This window comes from Urocitellus parryii, unplaced genomic scaffold (genome assembly GCF_045843805.1).
Source record: "Urocitellus parryii isolate mUroPar1 unplaced genomic scaffold, mUroPar1.hap1 Scaffold_109, whole genome shotgun sequence".
Classification (NCBI taxonomy): domain Eukaryota; kingdom Metazoa; phylum Chordata; class Mammalia; order Rodentia; family Sciuridae; genus Urocitellus; species Urocitellus parryii.
In genome coordinates, this window is record NW_027551845.1 from 320,012 (window position 1) to 343,163 (window position 23,152).

General features: G+C 37.2%; 1 non-coding gene and 2 pseudogenes across 1 annotated transcript; 2 read left to right on the plus strand and 1 right to left on the minus strand.

Annotated features, from left to right (window-relative positions):
• Positions 1-23,152, plus strand: part of LOC144251569 (transport and Golgi organization protein 1 homolog) — a 92,532-nt pseudogene that overhangs the window by 47,928 nt on the left and 21,452 nt on the right.
• LOC144251570 (transport and Golgi organization protein 1 homolog) lies at positions 12,620-13,929 on the plus strand (annotated as a pseudogene).
• Positions 18,287-18,393, minus strand: LOC144251576 (U6 spliceosomal RNA). Its single transcript, XR_013342688.1, has one exon. It is a non-coding gene; the product is annotated as a U6 spliceosomal RNA (small nuclear RNA).

Below are 23,152 nucleotides of genomic sequence, written 5' to 3' on the forward strand. Positions count from 1 at the left end.
GTTAGGCGACATAGCAAGACCCCCATCTTAAAAATAATAATAATTACTGATGTCAAAACACATCTCAATCATTATGATAGTCACTAACTCTTCATTGTTTTCCTTGAAACTCTAATATACAATTAGTGAATGTCAATTTAGGACTAATTGGGCTGTTTTATAGAGGAGAAAGCTGATTATAATAGTAAATGAAATCAGCTATCATGAACTGATTTGTGTTTATTTAATTACAATTATCATGCTGATGACTCTAATATGTAAAGTCTCCACCTATAGTTCCCTAGGTGCTAATTTTAAAAACGTGAGTTTTCACTAAAAATAAGAAAAGAAACCCCTCCATATGCATTTCAATAATTCAAATTGTATCATAATTTGACTATTAACACAATGCAACTAGTTCAGATTTAAATTCAAGATTACACAGTGCAAAAGAGGGAATAGTCTTGGAAAGGAAAGTAGAAAAATGTAAGATCCCTCTTAGAGGTCAGAAAAAATAAATTCAAAAATGTGATTTTTTTAAAGGTAGTGTTAACTTGAAGTGGAAAACAAAAAGCAAAAAAACCTTTGAAGCAAATTCAGTTGTGTTTACAAGGGCCTTTGAGTTTCTTTGATGTTTTAGTGATTCTGGTTTTTAAAATGTTGATTTGTGGAGGATGGGCACAGGGGATTGAATCTAGGTGCTTAACCACTGATCCACATCACCAGCCCTTTTTTACATTTTTTTTATTTTGAGATAGGAAATCCATAAATTACTTAAGGCCTTGCTAAATTGCTGATGGTGAGTTTGAACTCAAGATCCTCCTGCCTCAGCCTCCAGAGCCACTGGGATTACAGTGTGCATCATGAAGCCCAGCCTTAAATGTTGATTTTATAATCCTTTCTTTTTAGCTGATAAGAGAAATTACAAAATACAGAATACTTGCAAACTACAAAATATAGGATACTTACAACTAAAGGTGCTTTGTTAAATGATCAGAGTTTAACTAACATTTCAAGCAGTGACTCTCAAACTGGGAGAGTGATACTAGTCTTTTCAAGAGAAGTTTAGAAATGCCTGGGGGCATTTTGTTGTTGTTTCACCATGACTGAGGAAACTACTAACATTTTTTGGCCAGGCCCATAGATAGTATATAACCTTCAGCTAGTAGGAATAGTCCAAACCAAAGTACCAATAGAGTTCTATCAAGAAACCCTGGTGCAAAGAAGTAATCTAACAAGGAAAACACAGTTGCAGTTAAGTAAGAGAACAGAGCAGGTGCCGGGTGCAGTGCTTCATGCCTGTAATCCCAGTGGCTCTGGAGGCTGAGGCAGGAGGATCGTGAGTTCAAAGCCAGCCTCAGCAAAAGTAAGGCCCTAAACAATTCAGTGAGACCTTATCTCTAAATAAAATACAAAATAGGGCTGGAGATGTGATTCAGTGGTCTAGAGCCCTTGAGTTCAATCCCTGTTACCAAAGAAAAATAGACCACCCAAGTGATTTGTTTGTACCAGTAGGTCTACCTAAAACGAAAAGGGATTTTATGCAGTCAAATTGTTTTATTATCCATTTAAATATAATTCTTTATTTCTTTATGTTTGTCAAGAAGTAAATATATTTAAGATAACAATGAAAAATAATAAAAGAATGACAAGTGTAGGAACCTAATGATGACTTACACTTTTTGATTACAGACTTGACATTCATCTGAAATGACAATGCAATCCCTAGCTACTGCAACAGAAATCCTAACCACTGAGTGAAAAAAAAGAGGGATGTTGAGATACCTTCAATCATCTTTTCTCACTTCTGAGTAAGTACCAAGAGAGGTTGGCCAAAAATATTTTAAAACCTAAAACATGCTATTAAACTTGGCTTTTCTTTAAAATAAGTGCAAGTATATGATATGGCCTAGTGTTAATTTACAATCCCTAATTTCTTATGCTTTGACTGTCTTTAAATGTGCCCAGTTTGAACTGAGATGTGCCATAAGTCAGATATCAAAGACTTATTATGAAGAATGTAAAATAACAGTTATATTTTTATTATGATTACAAGTTAAAAGGATGTCATTTTGAATATATTGAATTATGTAAAATGTATTATTAAATGAAGCTCATCTGTCTTACTTTTTAAAATATGACTTCTAGAAAATTTAATTTACATGTAGAGTTAATATTATATTTCTATTGGTGGTTCTAAGGGATCAGTGAGAAATAAGAGAAAGATCATGTTCAGATTCTCTATTTCATCATTTGCGTTTGATGTCATTCACTGATCCTCCTTATGTATTCCAAACCATTTCAAATTTCATTTGGATTTGGGTAAGACTGAGCTTTCATGCTAATCACAGAGAACTTACTTTCCCATATATATTTGTTCAGTGTCCCCCACTGAGTATAGTCTTCATAATAGTGTTTATGGTCCTGTTTCTAATTTTATACTGCATGCATCAGTTAAAATGCTGAAGATTCAGGAGGGTTTGCTTTGCTTCAGTGTATGCTCTGGTAGACTATATGTTATCCCGAAGAACATATTTTCTCCTCCACTCTCCCTGTCTCCTCCAAGAGGTGCTTGTGATCTTCCAAGCACACTTTTGGAGGATGTTATCAGCCTTACTTTGTTTCAGTGAGAAGAGAACAGTTTCCAGAGTATGCACTATCTAAAAATGTCTTCTTAGTGATGAAAGCATTTATTGCCAAGACTTTTGTTGCTTTGTCAATTGTCTATATTGGCTGTAACCGCCAGGATTTTGCTGTTTAATTATTTAAACCACATAAATGGGCAATCTTTCATATATTATCTCATTTTCTTCTTAAAAAGTGAATTATAAAATTTTAACTTTGACCCCATATTTGTATAGATGAAATATCTGAGACTCAGAAAAGTTAATGATTTCCCTATAGTCACACAATTAGACTTCTGACTCTTACTACAATCTTTTTGGCTATATTCCTTACTTCTGCTGCTGTTCTAGTAAGGAAGTAATTTATATTTCTGAAAACTAAATGTATAAAGCCCAACAGTGCACTGTGGAAATTGAGATGTGCAGGCCACAAGTCCCCAACATCTGTTCTGCATTTATTTCAACACACCAAATATTTGACCTCCGTGAAAAGAATGCCAAGGTAAATTAGGCAGAACCAGAAACAGGAACTCATATATGCCATATATTAGTGGCAATTTCAGATGTTTGAGTTTCTTTCTTTGTACAGTTGAAAGTGGAATAATATTTCAGGGCTAGACAAACAGTAGATGCTGGCAGAAGACCTTGCCTTGTATATGACTCAATTCCATTAGTACAGTACACTTCAACATGACTTTTTAATTGTGGGGAGTGCCTCAGCCCTACTGGTCATGCCCAGCCTAAACCTCCATCTTCCCTGGATTTAAGGGCAAGATACTTGTTTAAATTCCACTTAAGTTATATGATCCCTTTACTTAAAGTCTAATATTTTCTGCATTTTTATTCTATTAAGTCTAAATCCTTATGCTTGATTTTCAAGGAATTTCATAATCTGACCTAAGCACACAAATATGTCATCCTTTATAGAATCCTTTCCTCTTAGCAAAATGAGGTGTCCTTACTGTCCTTTAAACATACTTCTTTCTGCTGAGTCTTTCTTATGCTGTTTAATTCACTTGCCTTTTATTCTCTTTTTAGAATCTGAATCCTATGTACTTATCCAGGTCTAGCTCAAATCCCAAGACTCATCTCTTACTTTTAACTCTTTAGTGTTTACAATTTGTACCAAAATACATTTTAGCATTTATTTTGTGGCAGGGTAGTGCCCTTTCCACCCCCCCACTACACTAACTTTTACCAAGGAGGAAACTGGTGTTACCAAGAAAGACCTGTTTATTTTTTTAGGAGTTCCCACTCTCGGGATTATAATGAGGATCTAGAGTCACCTCCACCCTTGGAGATAGATCCCAGATTGGGGTCCTTCGGCACAGGTGTAAAGGTTGATCCATTGCCTAAACCTCTTACACTGGCACAGAAGATGATGTACACACACACACACATACACACACGCGCCAAAACTCGAAGGAAGGAAGGGAGGGAGGGAGGGAGACCCTTTGAAATCCATTGAGAAATGATACTGTTCTGGTCAACCTGACAGAAAATGGGTATTTGTTGTCATTTTCTGACTTACCATATTGTGACCAAGCATAGTGCTTTTATTTTTATTATTTTTTTTTACTAAGACCTTTACTAGGATTCACCTGGTTTATAACTTTCTACCTTTAAATATAACTGAATCTGCTGGAAGGTGGTGGCAGAGTCTGTAATCCCAGATATTCAGGAGGCTGAGGCTGGAGGATCACAAGTTTGAGGTAAATGTGGGGAACTGAGCCAGACTCTGTTTCAAAATAAAAACTAAACTGGTGGCACACACCTGTAATCCCATCAGCTCAGAATGGTGAAACAGGGGAATTGGGATTTCAAAGCCAACCTTAGCAACTTAACGAGGCCCTGAGTAACTCAGTGGGACCTATCTCTAAATAAAATACAAAAGAGGGCTGGGGATGTGGCTCAGTGGTTGAGTTCCCAAGAGTTCCATCTCTGATAGCAAAAAAAAAATTAATAATAAATGAATAAATAAAATGGGCTAGGGAGTAGCTCAGCAGTAGAGCACCCCTGGATATTTGTACTAGGGAGTACAAAAAAAAAAAAGAATTTTCAATGCATATTACTTTTTGTCTAGTTTATTTCATTCAGAATCTCCCTGTTTTTGCTATTATCAATAGTTCTTTATTCTTGCTAAGTATGTTTCCAAAATTTATTATCTATTTTCCTATTGATATACATTGGGGATTTTTTTTTAAGTAAACCAGGTTATATTTATACAGTGGAAAATTATTAAGCAATGAAAATAAGAAGTACATTCACATTCAACAACTTGGATAAATCTTATAAAAATACATATGGAGCTAAAAAAAGCCACATACCAAAGATCACATGTGTATGATTACAGTGTATAAAGTAACAAAACAGGCAAAACTAACCCTTGTTATTAGAAGTTAAAATAGTGCCTAACTCTGGGGGAGCGGAGGGAATAATTAGGGGAGCAATAAGAAAGGGCTCATGAAGGTGCATTTGATGTCCAGTTTCTTGACCTGGGTTAGGGTTCAGTGGATATGTTTACTTTGTGATAATTCATTGTGCTATACGTGATTTTCTTTTGTCTGTTATATTTAATAAAAGAGAAGCTCTATTAACAGTAAAAAAAATCAGTCTCTACATTCATGTAAAAGTTAGTAATCAAATGCCTACTATATGGTTAATATGAGTATAAGGGTTCTGAGGCATGTAAGACAGACATGTTCCCACAGTCCAACATTGGGGATTTTTTGACTATTACAAATAAAACCACCATGAATAGTTGTGCACAAGTCTCAGTGTGGATGTATGCTTTTATTTCTCTGGAGTAAATATCTCGACAGATGTGATTTAACTTTTAAAGCAACTGCCAAACAGTTTTCTAACAGTTTGTGCCATTGTTTGTACTACATGTTATAGTCTGCAGTTCTAAGAGAGATACCATAGTCTTCATCTTTGTCAACATTTGTTATGATCAGTCTTAAATTTTGTCCATCCTACTGTATGTGTAATAACATTGCAGTTTTGATTTACATTTCAACTTACGTTGGATATCCTTTCATGTGCACATTCACCATATTTGTATCTACTTTGGTGAAGAAAAAAAAATCTTCTGCCCATCTTTTCAAATTGGGTGATTTTTCTTATTAATAAGTTGTAAGAATCATTTGTATATCCTAGATATCATTCCCTTGAGAGAGATATGTTTTGCCAATACTGTGTCCTAGTCTGTCAGCTTACCTTTCCATTTCCATAACAATGAATATAGAATAGACAAAGTTTGTTGTTGTTGTTTTTGGTACTGGGGATTGAACTCAGGGGCATACCACCACTGAGCCACATCCCCAGTCCTATTTAGTATTTTATTTAGAGACAGGGTCTCACTGAGTTGCTTAGTGCCTCACTTTTGCTGAGGCTGGCTTTGAACTTGCAATCCCCCTGTCTCAGCCTCTTGAGCAACTGGTATTACAGGTATGTACCACCACGCCCAGCATGAGACAAAGTTTTTAAGTCTGATTTATTTCTGAGAGGAGAGAGAAAAAAGAGAGCATGAGGCAGAGAGAGCTAGTTAATTTTAAAAGTCTCTGCCAAGCAGCTTTTTATATTTTCTTCCAGAAGTTGTATAGGTTTAGCTGTTACATTTAGGTCTGTAGTCTATTCCTACCAGTAGTGTGTGAGGGCTCCTATTGATCCACATCCTTGCCAACTTATTATTATCTTCTTGATTATAACCATCTTAATAGATGTGAAGTAGTATCTCACTGAGGTTGTACATTTCCCTAATGGTGCTGGGTATCCTTTCATTTGCTTATTTGCTTTTGCATATTTTCTTTGGAAAAATGTCTATTCTAATTTCTTGCCATTTTTTTTCATATTGAACAATAAGAATTGCTTGTATATTCTAGGTAGTTATATTCTAACTACATGAATTGTAAATATTTTCTTCTATGATTGTGTTTTCACTTTCTTCGATGGTAGCCTTTAAAAGTTTTAAATTTGATGAAGTTCATTACTTTATTATTTTTTTCTTTTCGTGCTTGGGCCTTTGGTGTCTTAACTACAAAGTCATTGTCTACTCCAAGATTTACCTATGCTTTCTTACATTTAGTTTTGGTATATATATATATATATATATATATATATATATATATATATATATATGTGTGTGTGTGTGTGTGTGTGTGTGTGTGTGTGTGTGGGGTCCATTTTGAGTTCTTACATTTATGTCTGTGGTCCATTTTCAGGTAATTTTTATGTGGGGTAGGGTTTAACTTAATTCTTTTGCATTAAAGACTACATCATTTTGAAATATATTTTCATTTGGAATGCAATTCTAGGATGTCAGTGTTTTTTTCTTTCAGAACTTGAAAATGTTGATGTACTGTTTTCTGCATGGTTCTTGAATGAATTTTGACATTTTACTTTCACTCCTTTGTACATAATGGTGTCTGTTTTCTGTAGATGCTTTTCAATTTTTAGCACTGGTTTTAAGCATTTAGTGTATATTTGTGTCATCTTTATCATTTTTCTTATTCATTGAGCTTTTTGAATCTGAGTGTTCATCAGATATAGAACATTTTTATTTATTATTTATTCAAATGTGTTTTTCTCACCTCTTTTAGGAACTACCATAACATACATATATATATGTTGGACTGGTTGAAGCTGTGCATACTGATGCTCTGTTCAGTTCAGTCTCTTTCTCCATGTTTGATTTTGGAGTCTTTATCACTGCATATTCAGTTTGCTGATATTGACTTCTTCAATGTCGAATTTGCTGTTAATCTCATTCAGTGTAATTTTCACCTTAGCCATTGTTTTATCTGATTTTATCTAATTTTATCTGTTTTATCTAATTCAGACATTTTTATATCTTCTTTTTCTCCTTTACATGCTTATTCTTTTCCATAGCATCTTGAACATATGGTATACAACTGTATTAATGTCCTTGTATAATAACTCTATCACAGTGTAATTAATGATCATTTCTATTAATTTTCTTTTCAACATGGGTTATATTTTCCTACCTCTTTGCATGCCTCATACATTTTTATTGGATTCCAAACATTGTGAATTTACCTTGTTGAGTACTGGATATTTTGTATTCGTTTAAATATTCTTGAGCTGTGTATAGCTTTTTTTTTCTAAACTATCTTGGAAGCATTTTTATCTTTTTAAGATTCTGCTAGACTGGAGTTACCTTCAATCTTGGGCTAATTTTTCCCTTTTACTGACTATGTTACTTGATGCCCTTTTATTATAGATTTTCCATTCTAGCTGGTGATTACAAAAATTGATCTCCATGCCAACAATCACCACCACCTTCCATTCTGTTCTTTTCTGAAGGTTCTTTCTCTGGCCTTACATGTGTGCCCATTGTTACATAGCCACAGACTTCAGGGGAACCGTCCATAGATGTCTAGAGAGCTAGTGCATGTACACACTCTCCCTCCCTCTGCAATTCCCTACTCTCCCCTTTATTCTGCTCTGGGACTTCTAGCTGCATCTGTCTCTTCAGACTTTAAAATCCATCTCTTCAACTCAGGAGATTTTCTATTTGAGTTTCCCTTCTCTGGATGTGGCCTGAAAAAATTCTTTCCAGGGAGTAAATTGGGATAATCCTAGCACTCATCTCTCATGCTTAACTTTATCTTAGAGGTCACTCTTACGCTGCTTATTATCTAATATCTGAGAACTGTTGTTTGTATTTTGTCCACTTTTTTCCAATGTTTTATATGTGAGGGTAAATCTGTTGCCCCTCTTGGAGAGATTTAGTCTTCCATAAATGTTTAACACTATTTTCTGACTCATCATTTACAATAGATGAGGTTCTTCCTGGTAACAGCAGCGTTAGGCCTACTGAATGCTCCTAGGCAAGTGCCTTCACAAGTTTCCAATGGTATATGTTATTATGCTGCCAATTATTTGTTTCAGATATGTTTTTCTTGTCTCATTTAGATTGTACTCTGACATTAGGAACCCTTCATATCTTAGAATTTTATGTCCCCTCCACCCAAACTGGTCACATTTACCTTTAACCATTACTCATCCCTTACCCCGTAAGATTTCCCTTTGAGGTATTAAAGAATAATGCACTTGAGATTATTTATCTCCATGCCAACAATCACCACCACATTCTATCCTGTTCCTTTTCTGAAGGTTTTTAATATAACCTTATATTAAACATCATGTTAAACATCAATGCCACAAATTTAAATGCCATGAGTAAAAGTGAATGCTGATTCATCCACTAATTGTATGTATCCTGATAGAAAGAACTACCACTACCTTATTGTGGCCAGTTGAGAAATTTTCTTCTCATTATCCACCAGACTAGTTAATATGTCTTTAAGGCAATAAGTTTAAAAAATAATACTGATAAATCAAAGTATTGAAAACTCTACAAAATAAGAAGCTAGTTCTTCAGTAACTGGAAGCACTGACTATGCATATAAAAGTATATCTGATTATGAGTCAAGGTAAATATCAAGAAGATAATATGCAATTAGATCATTTTGCTATTCTGATTTTTCCACCAATGAATTATCATTAATTTCTATTCTACAATAAGAAAAATTCTACAACATACCATATTCTATAATAAGAAAAATAAGAAAAAATTAAAGCTAGTTTTAAAAGATCTACTTAAATATTCCAGTATCATGTAACCAAACAACTACTCTCCACACAAGTATGTTTTCATTCAACAACAAACACATTCAGGGGTACATTCCTGGAGCTGAGGATGCATGCTGCTGAGAGGTAGACCTTAAATGCCTTGTTCTCATAGCTTATTTCCTCTCAGTACTATTTATATATGGGGGCTTAATAGTTAATATAGGTGTTTAGGTTAATAGTGTAGTATATTTATAATATCATTGGAACCATGAGTTTACCCAACAAATCATTTGTTAACTCTCTCATACATTCTAGGCATTTCCCTAGTCACTGATGTAACAGTAGTGAACAAAACAACTAATTTCCTGCTCCTGTTGGAAATTGTGTTTGAGGTTGGCTCAGAGCAGTGAAGTAGATAAACAAATGTAAGGAAAGTGGTAAGAGAAGTCGAAAGTGGAAAGGCAAGTCTGAAGAGAAAGAAAGGCAGGGTAATGGGCTTGATAGTCATGGCAAGAGGCTCTATTTTGTGTAGGATGGCCAGGGAAGGCCTTTATCACATGAAATGCCACTGTTACAGAGACATGATAAAGTGAAGGGGTAGTTAGCTAGTCAGATGATTTGGGGAGTTAAGGTTGAGGCAAAGTTACAAGTGTAAATGCTCTGAAGCAGGGGTGGGCTTGGTGTATTTAAATGGAACTAACAGACAAGAGAAGAATGTTAGGAAATGGGGAGAAAAGGATGAGGGGAGTCACATTGAATAAGAGCAGTCCATAATAAGCCAGGGCAGTCCATAATAAAGTCATGGCTTTTTTTCCTGATACCAGAGATTGAACCCCCAGGGGCACTTAAACACTGAGCAACACCCACAGTCCTTTTTAAAATACTTTATTTAGAGATAACTCTCACTGAGTTACTTAGGGACTCACTGCATTTCTGAGGCTGGCTTTGAACTCAGGATCCTCCTGACAGCCTCCTGAGCTGCTGGGATTACAGATGAATACAACCAGGCCTGGCTAAAGTCATTGCCTTTTATTTGGAAATGGGAAGCTATAGGAAGATTTTGAGCAGAGAGACACAATCAAATTTATATTTAAGAATATCACTCTAGTTGCCATCAGTACAATAGATATTGGGGGAAATGAGGGCAGAAGCAAGGACAGAAGAAGGCTAAGGGAATCATTCAGGTGACTTATGATGTGGGTTTGGCCTGTATATTGGCTTAGCAGATGCAGAGGAGTGGTCAGATTGGGGGCATGTTTCAAATGCTTATTTGGAAAGAAGGAAGTCAGAAAAATAAATAAATAAAAATAAATAAATAAAATGTTGTATAATTTATATCAAATTCTAGAAAATGCAAAACAATCTATAATGACAGGAGATGTTTGGAGACAGCCCAGAAAAGGAGAGGGGAGGGATTACAAAGAACGATGAAAGACTCTTTTGATTTTGGTGATAGTCTCATGGGTATACTCATGTCAAAACTTATCAAATCGTACACCTTAAACGTGCAATTTATTGTAGGTCAACCATATCTCAATAAAATTATAAAAATAAAGACATAATATTGTCTAATGGACTGGAGTTGGAATGTGAGAGAAAAGAGATCAAAGATGGTTTGTAAGTTTTGGGCTTTGAGCACCTGGAAAATGGGAATTAAATTGTCATTCTTATTTCTGAGATAGGGAAGACTGAAAGGAGCAGATTTTGAGAGAAAAATGAGTTCAGTTTTTTCAACATGTTGTTAGAGATGCCTACTAGATACATTTTATAATAAATACATGGTAGAAAAGAAATGAAGAATGACTCAGACAGTTTCTCTCTATGATCCACTGGTTCTCCAGAAAGCGCAGAAGTACACTGGACCAACCGGGACCTCTCATGGCCCCTGTAGACAAATGTTTGTGCACACCTTTTTTCCATCGTTTTCTTTATTTAACATTATGAGCATGGTGGACTACATTCTTTTCTCTAAGTTTTAAAGATTCAGTTAATTTGGGGAAACAACTGATGGGTTCATTGTTGGAGGTTGATGAATAACCTTAGCAGAGACTATAGTGACAAGCCCTTGGTCACAGACAAACGAGAATGGCTCCACCCAGGACGGGAGCATTGCAGACACTCTTCCTTGGGCTGGCTAGCTTGTGCCTTCCCCCTGTTAACTGTACATATCAATAATTCAGCTATATTATGATTTAAATCAGATTTTGCTCCTCTTGTCAGAAAGTACAACAATTGCTTGTTAGTTGATAGGTTGTGATGAAAAGGAGTCTACTCCTTTGGCTTGAAACTTAGCTTCATTACTCACTGGATGTGTGACTGCCTCAATTTACTCTAAAATAAGGATTTGAATAGGACCTACTACTACTGTAAGGTACTATTGTTATGAAGATTAAATGAATTGATATATATAAAACCTTCAGAATAACAACTGGACATAAAGCGTTCAAGAAACGTTAGCTAGTAGCTTTCTTCTCTGACAATCGGTTTTGTCAGTTGGTTCCCACTAAGTTGTGGACTTTTTCCGACCAGGACCAGATATCTTGTCTTTTGATTTTCATCCACTCCAACACCATTCTAGGGCCTTGTCCAGCGTCTGGCATGAATGGTAGCACAAAATGAGAGTTAAAAATATGCTTTTGAATTAAATAATTTCTTCCCTTATGGATAAAGATAAGAATCTCAAGATCTTAGCTGGAAGACTAATGTCCATCTCTCTGCCCCCACCTGTCCCCGCCTTAAAAAAAAGCAGGCCACTGTCTCCAGTTTACACCCTCACTCACAGTTCCATTCACCTTCCCCTTTCCTAATCAGAGGGATCTTGGGGTGGGGCTTCAAGGATCCTCAAGGAGTTTGAAGGGGAGGGAGCCTGGAACCCTAGACTAGCTGTGACAAGTCATGGGTGGGATTTGGTAGTTCAGAAAAGGAGGTACCAGACCAGGAATGGGGGATGGGAGTCATGGTGGAGTGGAGTGGGCTAGTTCAGGATGGACCAGAAAGGAGACATTGAGGAAAGCCAGAAAGGACCGGTTGGCGGAGTGGGGGGGGGATGGGTGGGTGATGACTTGTGAGGGCATAGAAGCAAAGGCAGGTGATTGGACGAGAAGGAGAGTTCTAGTTGCCAAGGCAGCGACTAGAGGAGAAGGTCTTCAGTTGAGGAGAAGGTCTTGACTAGAGAAGGACAGAGCTCTGGCTCTGTGAGTTCTCCAGTAGAGTCTGTGCATCTACCCCCAGATATCCCTGCTGACGTGTCACCCGGGAAAGGCTTAAGCCTTCCCAGGCGCCACCCCTCCCCGCCTTGCTACCCACCACCCCTCCCTGCCTCGCTACCCACCCGCCCCCTGAGCCCCCTCCAGCGCCGCCTGCCACTGCCTGCCTCAGCCTACTCCACCGCATCAGGGGCTCACTGAGGTGACCACAACATGGCTGCGGTGCCTGGGCTGCTCTTCTGGCTGTTCGTGCTCTGTCCCACCTGGCGAGTGCCGGGCCACCCGGACCCAAGCACCGGCAGGCGCTGCTCGAAGCACAAACTCTGTGCAGACTACGAATGCACCAGTGAGTGAGCAGGCGGGTGGGCGGCCCGGGGTCTCTGCGGTGGCTCTTTGGGGCTGCATGGGGCTCCGATCCCCTGGTCCCCAGCCCTGTGGTCTGGGCTAGGGGTTCGAAGGACAACGGGTGGGGTGCAGGAGTGACAGAGCCTCGGGACCCTGTGTGTGTCCCCTCCGTCTCTGCCGGCGCCCTCCTACTTGTTGCCAGCGTTTTATTTTTCTCTACTGACTGAGGCGGGGGTTGGGAAAAACTCAGAGCGCATTGAAAGTGCATTCTCAGAAAACACTATGGATGGTAGGAACAATTTTTGGCTCAGAAGAACCATCCTCATGCAGATAGTCAAACAGATAATGCTCAGGGTGAACAAACTTCATTTGAACTTTTTGAAGAAATACTACCAGATAAATTGAAAGTGCCAGAAAGTGAAAGCAACAAAACCAGCAACATTTCTCAGGTCTCAAACGAACAGGAGAAGACTGATGCTTATAAACTTTTGAAAAAAGAAATGACATTCGACTTGAAAACCAAATTTGGCTCTACTGCTGATGCACTTGTGTCTGATGGTGAGACGACCAGACTGGTGACTTCATTAGAAGATGATTTTGATGATGAGGAATTGAATGCTGATTATTATGCATTTGATAAGGAAGAAGAGGAGAATGAGGAAAGCTTTGGGGAGCCCCCGTTACTAACCTTTATAAATGAAGAAGACATGAAATTCACAGTGGAGTTTGGAGTGGAGAAATATTCAATAGGTGAAGAGCAGAATTCAAATGGAGAAGATAAGGCTGAGGTAACTCTGCCCCCGGGCATCAAGGATGATGATAAAAATATACTGACAACCTTGGAGGATACTTTATTTATTGGCACAGGTGGTGATGAGAAAACAGATATGATGGATTTGGAGAATTCTTATTCAGAAGAAGAAGAAGAAGATGAGGAAGATTTAGTCCCAGATAGAAAAAAGAAGAAACCACAAGCAGCAACAGATTATATTTATCCTGAAAGTGCAGAATATGGTCTTTTTGTGGAAACCTCTAAGACAGATAATGATGAAGAGCCAAAAGTGGACATCGAACTTCATATTAAAGGAAAAGAGACAGATGTTCAGGAGATGTTTAGGTTCCACCACAAAGTGATGTCAATGACCTCTATAGGTAAAATCTTCCCAAATGTCATTTAATGTGTCTCAGGTGCTGAGATGCTGAGGCAATGGGGCAGACTTCACCAGCAGTCAAATTCATAGACCAATAGTGAATGGAGGGCCTGGGGTTATAGCTCAGTGGTAGAGCACTTGTCTAACATGTGAGGCACTGGGTTTGATTCTCAGCACTGCATACAAATAAATAAAATAAAGGTCCATCAAAAACTAAAAAAAATGGCTGGGGATGTGGCTAAAGCTGTAGTGCGCTCGCCTGGCAAGCGTGCGGCCCGGGTTCGATCCTCAACACCACATACAAACAAAGATGTTGTGTCCGCCGAAAACTAAAAAATAAATATGAAAAAAATTCTCTCTCTCTCTCTCTCTCTCTCTCTCTCTCTCTCTCTCTCTCTCTCTCTCCTCTCTCAAAAAAAAAAAAAAACTAAAAAAAAAATTAGGCAAAAGCTTAAAAGAATAGTAGTGAATGGAATCTCAGGGTTGAGAAAGACCTTAGAAGCAACTGGTCCAACTTCTTAATAACTGCATGTTGGACTCCTGCTGTTTAATCAAACGTACCCCAGGCTCATGTAACTCATACTGAAATTCCACCCCTACAAGCTCTCAGTTCTAACTGGAATTCTACCTCATTCACAGAGCCTCAATGCAGGTCTGTACCCAATTCCCTTTAGTCTCTCTTGGTATTACTGTGTTCTTTTTAAATAGCTGTCATCTGTCCATTCAATACATAATTGTTGAGTATCTCTGCCAGGTGCCAGATGCTGTGTTAAGCCTTGGCTCATTCCACCTGCAAATCTGCAAACCAAGACTCCCTCTCTTTCAGCTTTCCTAAAATTTTAAACACAAAGTTTCACCAGCACTAAATCCATGTTTGTTGAATGTGACCCTGTCTACATATCTCTGGTTTTAAAATTTTTCCTTGAGTTAATATTGTTCTGGTAGCAGTTGTATGGCCATGGAAGTAGTGGAGAGTAGACTGGAGATTGTTCATTTTATAATTGAAGGGTCTGACAGCTCTAATTAGGATTTTGAAGTTTTCTTCTCTGTGTTAATTGTCTTTAGGAGAGCCACATATTCCAGGCACTGTGACTCATATATTTAGTGAAACACTCGATGAATATTGAAACTGAAGAGAGACAATTCTTATTCTATAACATAAAATAAAATAGCCATTTCCCCTTTCAATTTTAGAGCTACTTATAACAGAAGGTACTCCTGTTGATGCTGCTGATACAGAAAACCAACTAGCGATAAAGGTAGAAGAGCCAGCAGATGCCACCCTTTTGGACAGCATACTTTTCTTGTTACATTCATTCTTGCTTTATTTGTCTAAGATGGTAAGTTTGACATAGTTTCTTCATTTAGAATGTTGATTATTTATTAGTTTGTAAGTGGCTTCTGGTCATGAAGTGAAGAACTTAAAATGTCTTTATGAAAATGACTCCTGACCCTTTGAGTAGATAGCTCCAGAAACAAAAGCCATAGGGGTGTGGCTTAAATGGCTACTTGGTTTAGCACATGAGGAAGATTTGCTGTCTACCAAGGCTGGTCATTTGCATACCTGTAAAAACTTGGTTCTTCCCCTCAGAACCTTTCTTTCTGGCAGGGAGATAACAGCATTCACTTGAAACACAGTAAGATAATGGCAGAAAGAGAGGTATTTATTTGATGGTAGAACATTATTGTCCATAAATGCATTTATTATGGTTGGAAGGGTGATCAATAAGGTCATAAAGTAGTTGAGATGTGTTTGAAGCACTGGCAAAGGGCAAACAGGAGTCTGACATGTAGTTTGTTGTTGATTAGACAGGCTGGGGTGGAAGACGGAGGGGGAAGCTGGTAGTCAGAAGAAATGTGTTCAGAGAAATGGAAACATCAAGAAAAGGATATTTGGGGAGGGCAGGAGAATGTGAATAATTGGTGTTGTAAAGTGTGAAGTTGGAAGGGGATGGTCTGTTGGAGAGGCCAGCAAATCTTAAAGGAAGTCATGAGCCAAAGTAGCATTAGACCATTAATAGTGGGGATCCTTAGAAAGTTTTAAGAATGAAAGGAATTAGGTTAGATCTGTTTCTTAGAGTCACTTAAGGCTGATCTTTCTAAAGAAAATCATGATCCAAACAAGACATTTAATCTGTCTAGAAGCTTATCTAAGCATTTTAGGGCTTACCTCCCCCCCATTGGTATTTGTTGATATTGGACTTTTAGAATTTAATTATAGGAATGAGAAAGCTTTTAGAGGTTGGAGGATAAGATGGTCCTAGGGCCATTGTGACAGTAATCCTCCTAAACTGAAGTTGTTTCCTGTAGATTGTGTTATTTCAAGGCTTGAGTAAGAAAGATGATGATGTTGTTTTCCTTGTAAAATGTATAAATTTTGTAGCCAGGTAGATCTGGTTTCAAATCCCAAGGTTATCATTTAGAAGTTTGGGCAAATAACTAAACTTTTGAAAAAAGTTTTCCTCATCTGAAAAATGTAGATAATGCTTACTCCAATCATAAGAATTTAATGATTTGACAAGGTAAAGTGTCTGGTGAGGTGTCTGGCATTTTGAAGGGTTTTACCCCCACGTACCCCCTAATTCTCATGTAGGCAGTCAGAAGGTGGTATAAAGACAATGAATATACCTGGGGAGGAAAGACCACCAGGGTGGAAAAGATGTGGTGGGGAGAAACAAATCATTTTTCAGTTGGCTCCATGTTTGTTCATGATGGTGGCAGCCACCTGAGTAAGAGGTATATAGAAGCCAGGCAGTTAGAATAGTGATATTTCCAGTGATTAAAGCAGTCTTCCACAGTCATAATTTGATTATCAGAATGAATCAGCATCACTTGGAAAGTTAACAGCCTCACGATATGGGAAGGATTACTTTATTCATATTTTTAGGTATGCACAGAGCCCTCCTCTAGTTCTAGGTCGGGGGACACAAATGTGGTGCAGGTATGGTCAGTGATTGTACGGTGATAGGTAAGACATAGATGTGAGTGGTAAAGGAGAGGCACAATGTTAGGAGACTGATTTGAAAGGAGATTTCAAAAAGGCATTTTGATGGCCCAGTATGTACAGGACATTGTGCGAGGACTAAAAGAGTCTAACAGGTATAAGGCACGATTGTGATTTTTGAAAGCCTTAAGAAAAGGACTTAACAAATATATGCAAAAATTATGAACAAGTCAATGTAAAATCTTAAACAAGTAGTATGATATCTGATAGGACTGGAGAGTAATAGGCTCTGATGTGTTTGGGAGATGTGCACCAATCAGATTCATTGATCAATGGAATCTTAGTAGAATCTTAGTGTTAGAAGAAACCTTGGAAGTCAGCTAGTCTAGTTTCTCATTCATTGCTGTAATTTTCTTTACTGTGGCCCTGACGAGTAGTTATGAGGCCTGTACACCAGTATTTCCTAGCATGAGTCACTCTCTTACAAGGCTATATGTTCTTCTGTTGTCTAGTTCATCCTTGTATTGACTCCAAATTTTCCTTCACATGATTTTCTCTATAAAATTGAATTCTTTTCTACATAGAAATCCTTTAAATATTTGAAGTTATATCTTAATTTAAAAATTATTTTTAGTATTTTTATCATGGAAACTTTCAAATAAGAGCAGAGAGAATAGTAGGGGACTATAGGTAACCATAACATACTGTCCATTTCAGAATACTAGAAGAAAAGATTGTGAAAGTTTTACCATAGAGAAATGATGTTTGAGGAGGTAGATATATATTTAACCTGATTTAAACGTTACATAGTGTATACATGCATCAAAATGTCATGTTACCTACTTCAATAATTGTAGTGTTTGTTTCTATGTACTAGTTAAAGAATAAATTTAATTAGAAAAGCTTTAAAGAAAAGCATAGAGAATAGTATAATGAACCCACGGGCCATCACCCAACTTAACAGTAATTCCTTGATAGCCAATATCAGTGAGGTTTTTTTTTAATTTGTTCTAATTGGTTATACATGACAGCAGAATGCATTTCAATTCATTGAATATAAATGGAACAAAACTTTTCCTAGTTGTACACAACACATGTGTAGTCCTACATGTACCTCGGGTAATCAGGTTCATCTCATTCTACCATCTTTCCTATCCCTATGCCCCCTCACCTGTCCTACCTCCCCTCTGCCCAGTCAAAGTTCCTCCATTCTTTCCATGCCCCTTACCACACACCTCACCCCCATTATGGGTCAGCATCCACTTTCAGAGAGAACATACAGCTTTTGGTTTTTGGGATTGGCTTACTTCCCTTAACCTGATATTCCCATTCACCCACAGATGCCATAATTTTTTCTCTTTTAATGCTATAAGTAATATTCCATTTCATATATGTACCACAGTTTCTTTATCCATTCATCTGTTGAAGGGTTGGTTCCACAAAACTATGGAATGCTTCACAAATGTGGGTGTCATCCTTGCTCAGGGACCATGCTAATTTTTTCTGTATTGTTCCAATTTTAGAATATGTGCTGCCAAAGCAAGCACACTCTGAGTTTTAACAAATGTAGATACCCATATAAAAACTACCATAATCAAGATATAGAACAGTTTTTTCACTAGAAAAGGGGTTTCCTTGGGATCCTTCCCAGTGAGTTCCTTCACCACCTGTTTCAGGCAACCACTGATAAGTTTTTTTTTTTTTAACTATAGATTCATTTTTCCTACAGTACTATTTTATATATATGCCACTATAAGTGGACTCATATCTAGGAGTGCAATTGCCTCCTACGTTTAATGTATGTTTTTATCTTGTGTGATACTGTCAAGCCATGCTAAAAATGACTACAATCATTTTATACTTCCACCAGCAATTTAGGAGACTTCCACTTGACTTCATCTTCACTAGCACTTGGGCCATTCTAGTGGGTATGTCTTTGTGAGTTTATTTCCTGATAATTAATGATACTGAGTGAACTTTTTTTTCTTTTGAGATAGGGTCTCACTAACTTGCTTAGGTCCTTGATAAGTTGCCAGCCTCAAACTTGGGATCCTCCTGCCTCAACCTTCTTTTTTTTTTTTTTGTTTTTGTTTTAAAGAGAGAGTGAGAGAGGAGAGAGAGAGAGAGAGAGATAATTTTTAATATTTATTTTTTAGTTCTCGGCGGACACAACATCTTTGGTATGTGGTGCTGAGGATCGAACCCGGGCCGCACGCATGCCAGGCGAGCGCGCTACCGCTTGAGCCACATCCCCAGCCCCTGCCTCAACCTTCTGAGTTGCTGGGATTACAGACATGTGCCATGATGCCTGGATCAAATACTTCTTGATGAGCTTGTTGACCATACTGTTTTTGTATGTCAACTCTCTCTGGCTAGCTGGAATCCAGACTTCTCTCAGCTCAGTGCCAACTGTGGGATTGGTTAGCTTATAGTTGTTCTTGGCCCTCACAGGTACTGCTTAGAATGTAGCCCCAAACTGAAGACCACCTCCATGCAGATTTCTGGAACTCTTTTTCTTGTGGCTCCCATCTTTCTGGTAGTTTTCTCTACATATTTTTGGCTGCTTAATCTCCTGGAACTCTGGTCTCTCTCTGCACAGTGAGACTGTTATGCCCCATTTGGGTTCTCCTTCCCAAACTGAGGTCTAGAGGGTGCCTCCAGGTAGAATGCTCACCTATTTGTTCTCCTGCTCTTAGGGGTGACAGTTGCATGTCCCTTGTGGCTTTCTATCTGAAAAATAGCTCTTTAAAAATATATTTTGACTGGGCATGGTGGCACATGCCTTAATCCTAGCGGCTCGGGAGGCTGAGACAGGAGGATCACGAGTTCAAAGCCAAAAGTGAGGTGCTAAGTAACTCAGTGAGACCCTGTCTCTAAATAAAATACACAATGGGGTTGAGACTAGGGATGTGGCTCAGTGATCAAGTGCTCCTGAGTTCAATCCCTGGTACCAAATATATATATATATGTAACTTTTTGCAATAATTGAAAAAATATGTTTGTGGGACTTCTAGGATATATTATAGTTTTGGTGAATAAATGACATCCCCTGGTACAACAATTTAACCTGTTTTCTCTATTGCTTTTTTTTTTTTTTTGGTGGTGCTGGGGATTGAACCTCGGGCTCCATGCATTCTAGGCAAGTGCTGAGCTAACAACCTCAGCCTCTGTCTGTTGCTTTATATTTCTTGCAAATTGGTAGTCAGGTTTAGGTTCAATTCAGAATAGTAAGGTATTCTTCTAGCATTATCAAATGATACACAAAGGGGCTTGAAATCTTTTTAACTTTTATTTGTCAATATGATTATCATGCATTTAAAAATATTTGGTGTGTTTAATCCAATTAGGAATAGTAATTGTTCTTACCTGATGCTCCATTCCCCCCCCCCTTTTGCCTTGTAGAAGCCTCTTTATCTTGGCTCCTGGGACCCTTTGCCACCACCTAGTGGTCATTGTTACCTATTTCCCTTGCTTTTGAAGTATGAGATGTTCCACGTTCATCTTAAACATTTCCTGTCCAGACCTTGAAGGAACTACTTCTCTAAAATAACTTTGGTTCCTTTCAATAAGAAGTCATATTTAGAGGCTACATTCCAAGTACTAGGATTGCTTATTGCTCAAATTGACTGTCATTTGTAGGCCTTTTTAGTGAACAAAGCTCAGAAATATGTGGGGGTTTTTCATCATGTCATTTAGATAATTCCCATGAAAATTCAGGATGCTAGAGATTTTACTTCACTTCATCTATCTTAGATTTGTGTTTTCTTTCTCTGATGTTGGAGTTCCAGTTTTCAATGACATCAATATAATTGTTTACAGTATTGTGCCACTTAATGACATTTTGGTCATTAGTGCATAATAATGGAGCTAAAAAATTCTTGTCACCTAGTATTTTTAATATCTTTTCTGTGTTTGATATGTTTAGATATATAAACATTTACAATGTTACAATTGTCTACAGTATTCAGTATAATAATATCTTATAGGTTTTTATCCTCAAAGCAATAATATACCATATATGAATACCTAAGTGTGGAAATGGCTATATTTTCTAGGTTTGTATAAGTATACTCAATGATGTTTGCACACTGAAATTGCCTACGATGTGTTTTTCAGAATTTATTCCCATCATTAAGCAACATACGACTATATTTATATTATTTAAAATACTTTCAGAAATGTATTCCTGAAATGAAATGAAATTCTCTTGTCTTTAAGCTATATCCCACTAAGGTGTGTTTGAAATAACTCATTTCTGTGGTTTGTCACCAAGTTGATATCACAGGTTGTTTCATTTTTGCTTTCAATATTTAGGTATTACTTTTTAAGATTTTTTAATTTATTTTACAATTATTTAAATATTTAGAAGAGCCAAAGTTAATTTGTAAAAATAAGTTGTTTCTGTTTTTTTGTACTGGTGATTGAACCCAGGGCTCCTATCCACTGAGCCACATACCTTGCCTTTTTATATTTATTTAGAGATAGTTCTCACTAAGTTGCATAGGGACTTGCTAAGTTGCTGAGGCTAGCTTTGAACTTGTGATTCTCCTGCCTGATTTTGAAAGAACTCTAGCTTTTGTCCCAGTTCTGTCTATCCTGATGTTACTCTCTTTTATAGTTAACTTTAAAAATTTATTTCATTATGTATTCTGCTATTAAAAAAATAAGCAAATGAGAAAAGGGATATGTAACTCAGTGGTAGAGCACTTGCCTACCATATAAGAGGCCATGTGTTCAATCCCCAGCACCATAAAAAGAAAAAGAAAAGCAAATGATTTTTACATCTAGCTATGATAGGTTTATATAGGTACTGGCTTCACCTTCCCAACTGAAACAACTAAAATAAATATGAAAAAACCCCACAAACATAAAATTTGAAGATCAAGCAACATTGAAGATCAAGCAACAAAGAATGGTTCTGGAAACATAAGGAACAAATGCTATGAGCTCTATAGTTGTCCCAGCTTTTACTATGTTAAGAGATTCCCAAGCCATGACAAAGAAGGGGAAGTCGGGCAGAACCAGAGGATACCATGAATTGAGAGATGGTGCTGAGATTCCAGGAAAACCAAAGTGACTAGAATTCACAGGGTGGAGTAACAAAAGAAGGTTTCTACATTGAGAGACAATTCTGGAAATTTGTGAAAGGCTCCCTGAGTGTTCAGCAGAGTATTGATCAGCACATAAGTGTGATGAAACTGCTTAGCAAGTCAGAGAAACAATCTTAAGTGATTAGAAGGAATAGGTCCTAACACAGGGACCAGAATAGCACCTGGAAAAAACTATCTAAGGAAGTTGGGTAGAATAATCAGAAGGGTGTTACCTCGGACTGACTATTACAATTTATGTCATACCTAACAAATATTCAGACCCAAGAGACTCAAATTGTTTCCAGTAATTTAACTGTATACAAAATATTAAGAACAGTAATTCGTAATGTATGGCATCGAATCAAAGCTTACCAGGCATGCAAAGAAGCAAGAAAAATACAATCCACAATGATGAGGAGAAGAATCATCCAATCAAAGCCAACTGAGAACTGGCGGAGATGTTAGAATGAGGTAATGGCATTTTTTTTAAAGTTATCACTATTATATTTCGTGTGTTAAAAAGGTAAAAAGAGATATAGAAGATATATTTTAAGAAAATCAGACTTCTAGAGTTGAAAATATATGATAAATACAGTGGATGGGATTAATGCCAGAATAAGCATTGCAATGAAATTGTTAGTGAACTTGAAGACATAGCAAGAGAAGTACCCCGAATGAAACACAGAATATAGTGGAGTGATACTTTTAATATATTTGAAGAGCAATAATGTTGGCCGATAATATCGTGCCCAGTGAAATATCTTTCTAAAATGAAGACTTGTACTTACATACAAGCTGAAAGAATTCACCCTACACTTGCACCAAGACAGCAGATGGAAATAATGGAATAAAGGAGTAAAGAAAATGGTTACTGTGTGCATAAATGTTTAAAATAATTTTTCTTATTTGAACATTTTAAAAAGTCATTGACTGTTTAAAGACAAATATCAGTGTAGTATGGGACTTAGAAAACATGTAAAGTAAAATACATGACAACAGTATAAATCTCAGAAGGGTAGTAACTATTGTAACGTTCTTATTGAATATGTGAAGTAATATAGTATCATCTGAAGGTAGATTGTGACAAATTAAAGATGTATATTCTAAACTCTGAAGCACTAAGATTAGAAAACAGAGTTATAGCCAATAGAGGAATAATAAGCCAATAGAGAAATCACTAAAACATACCGATAGTGGTATTTCTGCAAAAGAAGAC